We start from the raw sequence: 200 nt of genomic DNA, 5'->3' as shown, positions 1-200 counted from the left end.
CTGAGGCCGAAGGCTGGAGCTGAGCGACTCTCAGCCTTCCAGGCTGCTTGATGCAGGAGTCCAAAGGCTGCAAAGCCGCAGCCTCTGCAAGGACCACGGACCCAGATGTCACCGGGGGACACCACAGCCCACGCATGTGGCCAAAATGGTGCCCCCAGGCAGAGCAGCGAGGAAACCCAGGCACGCTCTATGCACGGTGC

Source organism: Apaloderma vittatum, unplaced genomic scaffold (assembly GCF_000703405.1).
Source record: "Apaloderma vittatum isolate BGI_N311 unplaced genomic scaffold, ASM70340v1 scaffold26099, whole genome shotgun sequence".
NCBI classification, from domain to species: domain Eukaryota; kingdom Metazoa; phylum Chordata; class Aves; order Trogoniformes; family Trogonidae; genus Apaloderma; species Apaloderma vittatum.
Note: the sequence above shows the minus strand (reverse complement) of the source record.